This window comes from Physeter macrocephalus, chromosome 5, assembly GCF_002837175.3.
Source record: "Physeter macrocephalus isolate SW-GA chromosome 5, ASM283717v5, whole genome shotgun sequence".
Taxonomy (NCBI): Eukaryota; Metazoa; Chordata; class Mammalia; order Artiodactyla; family Physeteridae; genus Physeter; species Physeter macrocephalus.
The window spans coordinates 66,223,786-66,236,245 of NC_041218.1; positions in this window are offsets into that span (position 1 = coordinate 66,223,786).

Consider the following 12,460-nt stretch of genomic DNA (forward strand, 5'->3'; position numbering starts at 1 on the left):
TCTCAACCACTGCGCCACCAGGGAAGCCCCCGCCACATCTTCTTTATCCATACATCTGTCAGTGGACACTTAGGTTCCTTCCATGTCCTGGCTATTGTAAATAGTGCTGCAATGAACATAGTGGTACATGTCTCTTTTAGAATTATGGTTTTCTCAGGGTATATGTCCAGTAGTGGGATTGTTGGGTCACATCGTAGTTCTATTTTTAATTCTTTAAGGAACCTCCATATTGTTCTCCATAGTGGCTGTATCAATTTACATTCCCACCAACAGTGCAAGAGGGTTCCCTTTTCTCCACACCCTCTCCAGCATTTATTGTTTGTAGATTTTTTGATGATAGCCATTCTGACCAGTGTGAGCTGATACCTCATTGTAGTTTTCATTTGCATTTCCCTAATGATTAGTGATGTTGAGCATCCTTTCATGTGTTTGTTGGCAATCTGTATATCTTCTTTGGAGAAATGTCTATTTAGGTCTTCTGCCCATATTTGGATTGCGTTGTTTATTTTTTTGATACTGAGCTGCATTAGCTGCTTGTATATTTTAGAGATTAATCCTTTGTCAGTTCCTTCATTTGGAAATATTTTCTCCCATTGTGAGGGTTGTCTTTTATGGTTTCCTTTGCTGTGCAAAAGCTTTTAAGTTTCATTAGGTCCCACTTATTTATTTTTTTTTCCATTTCTCTAGGAGGTGGGTCAAAAAGGATCTTTCTGTGATTTATGTCATAGAGTGTTCTGCCTATGTTTTCTTCTAAGAGTTTGATAGTGTCTGGACTTACATTTAGGTCTTTAATCCATTTTGACTTTATTTTTGTGTATGGTGTTAGGGTATTCTGCAATAGTGTTTGTAACAACACTTTAAAAGTAATAACTATCTACAAAAGATGCTAGTGAAAGTTTAAAAAGAAATTAAACAACATACAAAAAATTGTAAAAATTCAACATTCAAAAAATAGTGTGATGCCTTCTTGAAAACATTTAATGTAGTTAAAGATTTTTAATGATTTCATGTTCTGTTTTAATGATTTTTTGAATGACTTTGCACTTGAAAATACACTGAAACACAATTTAAAATGTTTAAACCTTAACTTTATCTTCTGGATAATTCTGTCCATTTCCATTTGGATTAGAAAGCTTGACTGAGAGGGAAAGCAAGATGTATGCCCAGTTGCTCCAACTTTAAATGACTATAAACTGCTTTGAGTTTCAACTGTCTATGAACTTCTTTGAGTTTTATTTCCACACACATCAAATAAGACATGCTCTTTCCAAGGTATAATATTTCCCATTTGTAACTTTCTGATCATCCAGATGAAATGAAGTGAGTCTAGGTAGCTTTGCTTCTCTAATATTTTTTGGAAAGCAATAATTATATTCTTATTCTGTGTAGGTATATATTCTTTCGTATGTATATATTCTTTCTGTAAAACAATCACTAAGACTCTCCTCTAAGATTAAACATTTGGAGGCATTTGAAATATCCGTACTCTTGTAATTTGTCTTGTTTTTCCCAGATGCAACAAATTGTTGCTCTTTAAGTTGGACATGTACAAAACAAAAAACGGAAAATGTTTCCTATAAGTGCATCTCCCCCATGGCTATGTAAGATTTATTCCAAAATCCACTGAGAAAGAAGAAATAAGTTCAGTTAATTGCTTTGACATTTTCCAATGCCTTGGATCCCTGAGGCCTGCACACATTTCTATTGGTTGGGTGCTAGCACGACATGGAACTGGAGCAACTTACTCCTTCTAAGAGTAAGCTAAATAATGTTTACTCTGAATAGTGAAGGTTGATTAGAAACCCTCTCCTTTTCACATTACCTCAAGAAAACAGTTTTTATACAGCCATGAATGAGCAAATTTCATCCCTGTCCCAGACTATCCTGAACAATCATAGCAAGTAATAATTGTCTCCCCATGGTGAATTCAATGTGGAGTTTGGGGTTTTGTTATCTAGAGAGGAAGTTAAGTGCTAACAGCAACCGCATGAAAACACATGCAACTATGGCATAATTCTGATTTGTTTAAAAAAAACGATTCATGTCCTTGTTACAAAGCCAAATAAGTACAACCATTTAAAAGTGTTGAACCATGAAAGCCATTTTCCTTAAGGGTTTTAAATTTAGGATCAGACTCATGAAATTTATGGCTTTAATGAGATATTCTTTGCCTGCAGTCAAGACGAGAGCTAGATCATTGTTTTCTCAGCATGATAACTATATGTTCTGTGCACTTAATATCATTAGGCTCATCATAACACAGCCAACATCACATTAACGTTTGAAAGGTTCACTTTTGTCTCTTAGTTTATGTCTTTCATTTACACCTATGGCATGCTAAATATCTCACTCTAGAATAGAAGATATACTCTACATTTATCGCTACTGTCAATGGAGTAAAAAAATTGCTATTTTCATATCCATGTTTCAAGCCACAGTCAATAGATATGGTTTCCAGGAAACAATAGATAATTGAATCAGATGTTGTATGTATAAGTCTGACTATGATACCCTTACTTTTGATACATAAGGAGCAGAAAATGTGGATTGCCCTGATGCATGCAGTTCCAACCATTATCATTTTTAACATTGAGTCTAATTCTAAATGTGATAAAAGATTATTGTTGCTTTTAAAGATAGATGAACTCTTTCAGGATATTCAGATTTCAGGGCGATGAGAAAGGTAACTTATTAAACAGTATCAGAAAGAGGTAATAACCACTGTAGAAATATGTCATTTTATGTTCCATTATGAAATAACACATATGAAAGAGCTCTGAAGAATCAATCCTACTATTTGCAAAATATCATTATTTTTTGACATTATACAATAAAATTCTTTGATTAAGGAAACTCATCATTTAAGTTGTACTCTTACATTTGTGCAAATGTTTGAAAGTATTTTATCTGTAAGCTTATGATCCCTGTATCATTTACTATCACCAACAATTTCATATATATGCACGAGAGTGGAGAGCAGAGTACAATGAATCCCCATGTACTCATAACTGAGATTCAACAATTATTAAGATTTTGCCATGTCTGCTTTATCTATGTACTTTTTCCTCCCTCTCACCAAATTGTCTTAAAACAGATCCCAGACTGCAATACTTTTTAGCTTATATTTCTCTCTTTTAAACGATTCATTGCTGATTGAGGTATATTTCATTTATACATGCTTTTCTCTGACAGAAGCACATTTTGTTTTGTTTTTTAATAATGTGAGACAATCAATAGGTTAATATGGTAATGGAAGATTGGACAACAGCATATTCTGCCTCATGCATGTCAGTCCACAGTATTAGTGAAATTCAAAAAAAGTTTGTCTTGTGTTTTTGTATTTTTTATAATGGTGATGGTCTAAGAAGCAGAAATTACACAGCATCACAGTTCACATTTGCGTTTCTGCACCTTAGGCAGAAAAATAGATCTAGTCAGAGCTGCAAATCATAAAGGAGAACACGTTTCAACCTCCAGAGCACTGCTGGACCAAGACATCTTTCTGGTTAGACTAATAAGGGACAAAACTGGTGTGTTCAGCAATGCCTTCAAAAATGTATTTTGTCAGTAAAAATCAAATTAACAATTGAACATTGGTTCAGCGTTCTCTCTTTTTTTAAGACTTTTTGGCAAGTTTTGATTTGAGATTTGAAATTTTACACTTGATTGTATCTAATTCTCTAAGTCAGGAATAGTCTTATGAAAAAGGTTTTAGTAGGCTCTTTGTCTTCATTGCCCTTAGACACACCCAATCTGTGAGTTCCTTCTTCCTTCACCCCAGCCTAGGTCTGTCTTCCCTGAGGAACAACTTGTGCTCAAGACCTCTCCTTCACACCTACATTTTTCCTAGACTCTTCTGATATCAAGCTCTCCTGCCTCCCCTCCAATCCATGATCTATTTTCCATGGGGTTCCACATACTCCATTTAGTTATATCACAAGAGAACAGCTGACGAATATGGTGAATGAATTCTTCGTGAGTCTATTAGGCTAGGCTAGGCTATGCTGTGGAACCAAACAATCCCTGAAACCTCAATGCCTTAAATCAACAAAAGTTTACTTCCCACTCAGGTCACTACGTGATATGGGTGAGGTGGCTCTTCTTGGCAGTTCCTCTCTAATGTTGACATTGCAAAGCCTCCATTTCAGTGTTCACTGTGAGTGAGGGGGGAAGAGAGACAGAGACAGATTCTGGTTCTGGCTGGGGAGACAAAAAGGGACACAGAAAATTGTCATGATTAAGTGCTCCAATAGAGGTTGACAAAGGGTGATATAGATCACAGCTAAATAAGCCCAGAGGTGGAAAGAGCACTCCATAAAAATAAAACTTGAGTTTGACTTTGAAGACCTGGGATTTTATCAGAAATAGTAGTGGGAAGAGTGTTTCAGAGAGGGGAAAGAGCAGTATGCAAAGGTGCAGAGTTTTCAAACGTTAAAGACAACTCAGAGTGTCCGGATCCAGGAGAATGCAGGGCAGGAAGTGAGGGGAGCTGAGTCTGGGAAGATAGGATGACGTTTTCCTGTGAAAGCCTTTGGGTCTTTGCTAAGGCACTTGGATTTAGCTCTATAGAATTGGACATATATTAATATCAAATGGTAATGAGGAACTAGTGGTAATGGCTGTACAGTATTGTGAATGTAACTAATGCCACTGAGTTACACACTTTAAAATGGCAAGTTTTATGTTATATACATATTTTTTGCCTCAACTTAAAAAATTAATAATAGAATATACCCAAAACCATTGAATTGTACAGTTTAAATGGATGAATTTTGTGGTAGGTGCATTATATCTCAATAATACCTTTTTTAAAAAAAGAGTTAAGCCTAAAATATAATAAAATCGTATGAGGAGCTTTTAAGAAAATTGACATTTGAGCCCTATCCAATGATCAATTAAATCAGAATCTCTCAGGGTGGGCCGAGCATTCAGCAGCTTGAAAAGCACTCCTGGTGATTCCAATGTACCGTACAGAGTCACTGCTGCAGGCAATAAGAAACCAGTGAAGAATTTTAATCAGGGGAATAACATGATCAGATTTGCATTTGAGGAACACAGATCCCTAGCTCAGATCTTTCAGTAGCCACATACATGCGTATAGAGAGTTTATTCATAAATGCCCAAACCTGGAAACAACTCAGATGTCCCTCAACTGGCAAATGGATAAATAAACTCTGGTATATTCATATAACAGAATACCAGTTAGCAATTAAAAAGGAAAAAAAAAAACCACCATCTTGACCATATTAACTGTATTTCTGATGCCTCAAACTCTATTGGCCAAGGCAGAATCTGCGCTTAGTTCCTTTTGGACTTGTCTGCTGCCCAGCCAAGCTTTCCTATTAACCTCAGCAGTGTCACTCTCTGATTGTCACTCAAGCCACAGACCTCTTTCATTTTGCCTTCATTTTTAAGAGTTATGATGTACGTATAGTAAAATTCACACTTTTAATGTACAGTCCTGAGTGTTTTGACAAACCATACACTTGTGTAACCACCACTACAATTAAGTCAGAGAACAGTTCCATCACAGCCCAAAATTCCCTTGTGCCCCTTCACAGCCAACTGTCAATGTCTCCTCCCCACACCCAACCTCTGGCAGGTACTCTTCTGCTTTCTGTTCCTTTAGTTTTGCCTTTTTCAGCATATCATATACATGAAATAATATAGTATGTAGCTTTTTGAGTGGAGATTCTTTCACTTCAAATAGTTCATCCGGGACTTCCCTGGTGGCTCAGTGGTTAAGAATCCTCCTGCCAATGCAGGGGACATGGGTTTGAGCCCTGGTCCGGGAAGATCCCACATGCCGTGGAGCAACTAAGCCCGTGCGCCACAACTACTGAACCTACGATCTAGAGCCCACGCTCTAGAGCCCGCAAGCCACAACTAATGAAGCCTGCGCGCCTAGAGCCCATGCTCTGCAACAAGAGAAGCCACCGCAATGAGAAGCCCGCGCGCCACAAGGAAGAGTAGCCCCCGCTTGTCACAACTAGGGAAAGCCCGCACACAGCAACGAAGACCCAACACAGCCAAAAATAAATAATAAAATAAATAAATAAAATGTTAAAAAAAAATAGTTCATCCGTGTGGCTTCATGCATCAGTTCATTCCTTTTTATTGCTGAGTAGTGTTCTTTGTATGGATGGACCACAGTTTGCTTATCTACTCCTTAGCTGGAGATATCTGAGTGGTTTCTTAGTTTTGACGATTATGAATAAAGTTGCTATAAACATTTTTATACAGATATTTGTGAGAACATGATTTTCAGTTTTCTTGGGTAAATGCCTAAGAGTGGGATTGCTGGGTCATGTGGTAAGTGTATATTTAACTTTATAAGTGCTACCAGAGTGTTTGTCAAAGTAACTATAACATTTTACAATCCCACCAGCAGTATGTGATGGCTACAATTGCTCCATGTCACATTCTCATCAGTTCTTGGTATTTTTTGCTTTGTTTTGATTTGGCATTAACCATTCAAGTGGGCATCTCATTGTGGTTTTAATTGGCAGTTCCCTAATGACTGATGATGTTGAACATTTTTTCATGTGCCTATTTGCCATCTGTCTATAATCTGCTGAAGTGTCTGTTTAAATCTTTGGCCCATTTTTCTATTGGGTTGTCTGCAAAGTCATTTTTTAATGTCCCTGATTGCCTTTCTCTAGCTTTGACTAAGGCAGTCAGTTGTTCCTCCATTACAATAATCAGATTTTCTTTTTCTATCATTAAATATCCTTCTAGGTCCTGCTTTCAGGAACTAGTAGTATCCTCTTGTTAGATTCAGCCACCTATCTTTCCTCATTTGAGGCCCTTCTCTCACAAACCTCATGTCTCTGAACTCCCCTCTTCATCTAATGAAGTTGCTGCCTCTGTTCTACATCCTGCTCTGGATAATTCAGACTTCCTCATCGATACCCATAGCTCCCAACCTGCATTTAGCCAAGGCTGTTGTGTATTGTCTTTTTTTTCCCCCCTCTCTGTTACCCCACATATCCTTTTTTCTCCCTTTTCATGTTGAAGGCTTTCCTCAAATGTCTAGAAATCCTTTACTGAGGGCTTCCCTGGTGGCGCAGTGGTTGTGAGTCCGCCTGCCGAGGCAGGGGACACGGGTTCGTGCCCCGGTCTGGGAGGATCCCACATGCCGCGGAGCGGCTGGGCCCGTGAGCCATGGCCGCTGACCCTGCGCGTCCGGAGACTGTGCTCCGCAATGGGAGAGGCCACAGCAGTGAGAGGCCCACGTATCGCAGAAAAAAAAAAAAAAAAAAAAAAGAAAAGAAGTCCTTTACTGAAGCTCATACTTAGAAAGTGGGCACTATGGACGTAGGGCAGGTTGTAGGCTGGTGAGCTCCACCCCAGGAGGTTTTGATGAGAGAATCCTCCAAATGTCAGCACCTCTGATTCTTTTCTGTGAGGCTGGCCATTTCCTCTGGGAAGAATAATGTCACCTCCGTCTTGGAACTGTATGTCTTGGGACAGTGTGCGGGGTCAGGGAGCCAGGGCTCTCATGGGGCTAGAGAGGCTCATGACACCACATGTATACTCACTCAACCTCCTGAGGCCAGTAGGGAGCCTCCCTCTGTCCTTAGGAGGACCTGCTGTCCCTCCATCTGGAGACTTTCTGGTTTACTTTGGGGTCTCTAGTTTTACTTTAGCTGGAGGAACAATCATCTGACTACACAGGTTGGGGAAGTCACCCAGACATCTGTTCCTTATGGAACATGGTTTATTCTTCACTCCAGCCTCCCATTTACTCCTGGTAGTTCCATTTCTTGAGTTTTTAATGGGGTTTGAGACACATACTGGACTGGTTCCCATCCCCCTTTACAGGCACCTGGGCCTCACCTTTTCTGCCTAGCTAAGACAGTTGTCATTCATCATGCTCTTTCCATTGTTCTAAATTTGACTTTATTTTTCTCCTTGTCCCTGTGATTTCAAATACTTTTATTTCTTTACTGCATTTTTACTGGGTCTTGGGGAGGCAGCAGAGAGAAACATGGATTCAGTCAACTATTTTTAAATCAAAAAAGCTCTAATTTTTAAACATAATTTTTTACAGGGTTGTGAAATTTCTTAGATACAGTTTGTAAAGAATAAAAATCCACATGAGGCTATTTATGTAAAGGGAGATATTATGTGGGAGTACAGGGATGTCTCACAGAATCCAAGTGCTGGAAAACCTCAGACATTCTGGAATGGGGAACTGGAAAGTCTTCAAGAATCAGAGTAGCCAACTGGCAGCATTTCTCTCTGTAGTCTTCCACCTATTTTTCTTACCTGAAATTGGTTCCCTTTTCTCTCTTATATATAAAAACTCTTTCTGATTACTCATCAACATAGGTTCTAAATTAACCTTAACAGGCCCCTGATCTTCTAACACCAGGAATTTCTACTAACGAATTCTAAATTGTCCAATGAGGTGATCTGATTGGCTTAGTTCTCGAGTCACATGTTTTCCTATATCCAATCAGCTGAGGGCAGGGAGTGGTAAGCTACAAACGTAGCAACAGCTAGGACCACTGGAAGGAGTCATTTCTCCCAAACCAGGGTCACTAAGAGTTATCTACCACGTGAACATTAAATAAGTAGTAGACATGACAGTGTTCTGGTCATGATAAATATTAAATAACTTCTTTTCCTCAAATAGGTCCAAATTTATGGATATCTTCTCTATCACATCCTTTATAGTTTCATTAAAACACTTTACTTCCAAATAAGCTTAAAGGGTATTATAATCTAGTAAGAAAAGAAAATGAATGCTAGTTATAGTGTCAAAGGGGCTCAGAAAAACTACACATGGTGTTGAAAACGTAAAGCAGGAAGAATATGACTGTCTACAGAGGCCCTGAATGAGAAGGTAGTCGATGTGCAAGGTCCCAGGCCAGAATCTACAACTCGTTGACAAACACTCAGATCAAGACCTGAAACTTCTTAACGTGGCCAGAGCACAGTTAAAGCGAAGTGTCCTGAACCAAACTACTAATGGATTAAAAATAGAAATGAGGCTGTCCATAGGAGAAGAAAGTTTAATTGGAAAGTAGGTCTAAATCTCCAGGTGGGGGGGGCAGAAATGAAATATAAAAGAGGAAGCAAAAATCTATATAGAATTTAATTTCATTTTAGAGCTATTGTAGTTTTGGAATAATATTACTTTTCCCAAGAGTCACATTTTCAAGGACACTATATAATGGGTATTCTGATGACAGAAATGACATACTTTGAAATATGAAAGATAATACAAAACTAGGGAAATAACTGTTGACTTAAAACACTGTTACAGAATTGGAACCAATTAATTTTTTAAAACTATAGAATCAAGTGTGATGTCATTCCCAAAACTTTGAGAACAAAAAAGTTAGATTGGTCTTTAAGTATTCTAAGCATACACAGGGAAGATACAGTTACCTGGCTTGTAAAGGTTTACATTTTCTGCAGTTGATTGAACAAACGAAATGTCAAAGAGAGATCTCAGCTCTTGGTGTCCATAGTTTATATTATGAAACACAAAAGAAGCTGTGAGTTTCCCTTAAAAAAGAAAACAGAAAATCACTACCTACAAAACCCTCTTGCTCTGTACTTATTCAACACCTGGTTAATGTCTTTTTCCTTCTAGTTTAGTGCATCATGATCCACGAATTACGTTTACCCTTTGATGAGCTGGGCTGGAGGTACAGGCTTGGGAGGGACAAGGAAATGAATTCTGCCAACAACTTGATTGGAATGAACTCTTTCTCAGTCAAACATTCAGATGAGACCCATTTCTGGATAACCCTTAATTGCAGCCTTGTGGAAAACAAAGTGTAGCCAGACTCTTGAACCACAGAAACTGTCAGATAATAAATGTGTGCTGTTCGAAGCTAAATTTGTGGCAATTTGTTACACAGCAATAGATAGTTAATACAATCAGTGCTTTCAAAGTATGTTTCTCCGTAGGACACTATTCTCATTTTAAAACAAGATTTCACATGCAAATCAGTTTGAGGAATGTTGCATTCTATATCCTATACCCCCTTAGAGGGTCACAGTGCTTTCTGAGAAGTACAGTGAGGAAACTGTTAAATGAGAGATACCTTATTTTGTACCCATTATGGAGCCCAGCCCCATTTTGATATTTTAACTTCTAGTAATATCTTATAAAACTAGTTTTCAAATTATCACACCACAAAGTAGTCACTGCAAAGAGCAACAGCCTACAAGCTGGAGAACACATCCCCTTGGAGGTACATCAAGACCTGCAATAAGTACTGGCATGTGGTAATTTTTAGGAAATCCATTTCCAGATTCTTGCCTCCTTATATTCTTTTTCTCAAACTCACCTACCTGACAATACTCCTGGGGAGGAGTCTTCAAGTTTCCCTTTTCCACGTCACAAAAGAAGTGACATGAATCCCATCCATTCCCAACAAACCTCTAGATGACACACAAAAGGACAATATGAAACACTGGTGTCCATGTTGAGCAAGTGAATGACCATAAGATTGGGTAGCACGCTGCAGAAAAGCTAACGGAATGGGAGGAATTGATATGGCCAGCTTTGGAAAACTCGGTGTGCCGCAAAGGGGCAAATAAATTCATAAATGAAAGTCCCCTCATAGGTAATTAAAGCAAAATGAAAAATGTCCAAGGATAGGGCTAGGACATCCCTATGACAAATAAAACCCACAGCCTGAGCTGCTGCTGAGCCTCACTGAGCATGGCAGCTGGTCGTAAGGAAAGAAAGAGGCTTAAAAAAGCCCTGGGGTTGGAGGATGCGGAAATTGCGTCAACTAGGGAACCTACCAGGCACTGGTGGGGGACCACGGACACCTAAGAGGATGGGAGGAAACCCCAGCGACCAGGTAGGACATGGGGCATGGGGGGGTGAAGGGGGAGGAGAAGTGGAGGCAGGACAGGACTGGGGCCCCTGAGGGGCAGCTGGGGGAGGGGAAGAGATCCCACGCCGGAAGGGGGAAATTGGGGGACCACTGGGAGGGCAGAGGATCAAAAGGGAGCATGGCCAGGTTTCCTCTGCCCACTTGGGCTCCCAGGAACCTGCTGAGATCCCGGGCCTGATCCTCTGCCCTCCGAGGCCCCCCTCCAGCCACGGGGGTCCTGAGGGAGTGGGAGGGAAGGGAAGGAAGGGGGAGCAAAAGTAAAGGCTGGACCTCCGGGACTGGCACGCCTGAGGGGTGGCTGGGGCAGGAGAGGAGTTCCTACACCCAGTGGGACCCACCCACGGTTAGGGGTCCAGGAGCTACGGGCGGAGATGCTGGGGGAGACAGTGGGGGGGTGCACAAAAGAACGGAAGGGAACAGGGCCAGTGCTTTCCCTGTCCACTTAGGCACTGGGGAAGCCTACTGGGCTCCTGGCCCTAATCCTCTGCCCTTGGAGCCTCCCTCCTGCCTGCAGAGCCCAAGCCCCGCCCCTACACCCCCACCCAGGGCCCTACCTCTACACTCGGAGACCCCCTCTGAGACCCCCTCCAACACTCTGAGCCTAAACCCCACCCACAGCTCCCACCCAGGGCCCCACCTCCAAACTCTGGAACTCCACACTGCAGAGGCCCTGCTTTGGACATGCTGCCCCCCGCCTTCCACACAGGTCATAAGCAGAGGCCCCGCCCCATGCTTAAACATCACGGCCCCACCCGCCTAGGTCCTGCCCTACCCTAACTCCACCCCTGCCTAAGTTCCACCTCCATCTAAACTCTGCCCCCATAGGCAAGGCTTTTTTTTTTCCCTCTTTTAGATTGAGGTTCTGTTTTACCTTGTTGATTCATTGTTTTTGATTCTTTTATATATTTTTTCCTAATAAATCTTTTATTTTTCTAATTTTATTTTATTCTTTAAACTTTATTATTGTTCTCTCCTTTTGGCTTGTTCCCCACTGCCACCCCCCATTTTTCTTTTTTTTGTTGTTGTTGTGGTTTTATTTTACCTTGCTGCAGTTGTTTCAATTATAGTTTTATTTTTACTTATATATTGTTTTCCTATTTTATTTTATTTTTTAATTCTTTGATATTGTACTGCTCCTTTTTTCTTTCTTGCTTGCTTTTTTTTGTTTACCGCGCCATGAAGCTTGGGGATCTTGGTTCATGAGCAGGGGGTTGGGCCGAAGCTCCTGCAGTGAGAGCTCTGAGTCCAAACCACTGGTCTAACAGAGAACCTCAGACCCCAGGGAATATTCATCAGAGTGAGGTCTCACGGAGGTCCTCATCTCAGCACCAAGACGCAGCTCTACCCAATAGCCTACAAACTCCAGTGTTGGAAGCCTCAGGCCAAACAACCAGTAAGACAGGAACACAATCCCACTCATAAAAAAAAAAAAAAAAAAATTGAGACGGTAAAAAAATATGTCACACATGATGGAGCAGGTAAAAACCTACAAGACCAAATAAATGAAGCAGAAATAGGCAACCTACCTGAAAAGAATTCAGAGTAATGATAGTAAAGATGATCCAAAATCTCAGAAACAGAATGTAGAAACT